The following is a 920-nucleotide window of genomic DNA, read 5'->3' on the forward strand; positions in this document are numbered from 1 at the left end:
TTTTCTCTCTCTGGCTGTCTCTTTTCTCTCTCTGGCTGTCTCTTTTCTCTCTCTGGCTGTCTCTTTTCTCTCTCTGGCTGTCTCTTTTCTCTCTCTGGCTGTCTCTTTTCTCTCTCTGGCTGTCTCTTTCTCTCTCTGGCTGTCTCTCTGTGCAGATGGGCCGCGGATAATCTCCTAATACCTATAACACGTTATTAAGGTTTTCGCTGCGTGATGGGGGAGGGAGCGAGCGAGAGTGCTCAGTATACAGAGAGACTGCTCGATATACAGAGTAACAGCTCAACATACACAGACAACTCGGTAAAAAAGAGAGACAGCTCAACATACAGAGAGACAGCTTGGTGAAAAAGAGAGCACACTGCATGCAGACCGCTCAATATACAGAATGACAGCTAAATATACAAAGGAAGACCCAATATAGTTAGACTTCTGAGTGAGAGAGAGTGCGAGGGAGGGAGAGAGAGTGCGAGGGAGGGAGAGAGAGTGCGAGGGAGGGAGAGAGAGTGCGAGGGAGGGAGAGAGAGTGCGAGGAGAGTGCGAGGGAGGGAGATAGACAGTATGAGGGAGAGAGAGTGCGAGGGAGGGAGAGAGAGTGCGAGGAGAGTGCGAGGGAGGGAGAGACAGTATGAGGGAGAGAGAGTGCGAGGGAGGGAGAGAGAGTGCGAGGAGAGTGCGAGGGAGGGAGAGACAGTATGAGGGAGAGAGAGTGCGAGGGAGGGAGAGAGTGCGAGGGAGGGAGATAGACAGTATGAGGGAGAGAGAGTGCGAGGGAGGGAGAGAGAGTGCGAGGGAGGGAGATAGACAGTATGAGGGAGAGAGAGTGCGAGGGAGGGAGAGAGAGTGCGAGGGAGGGAGATAGACAGTATGAGAGAGAGAGTGCGAGGAGGGAGAGAGAGTGCGAGGAGAGTGTGAGAGAGTGC

This window comes from Ascaphus truei (genome assembly GCF_040206685.1).
Source record: "Ascaphus truei isolate aAscTru1 chromosome 8 unlocalized genomic scaffold, aAscTru1.hap1 SUPER_8_unloc_2, whole genome shotgun sequence".
Lineage (NCBI taxonomy): Eukaryota > Metazoa > Chordata > Amphibia > Anura > Ascaphidae > Ascaphus > Ascaphus truei.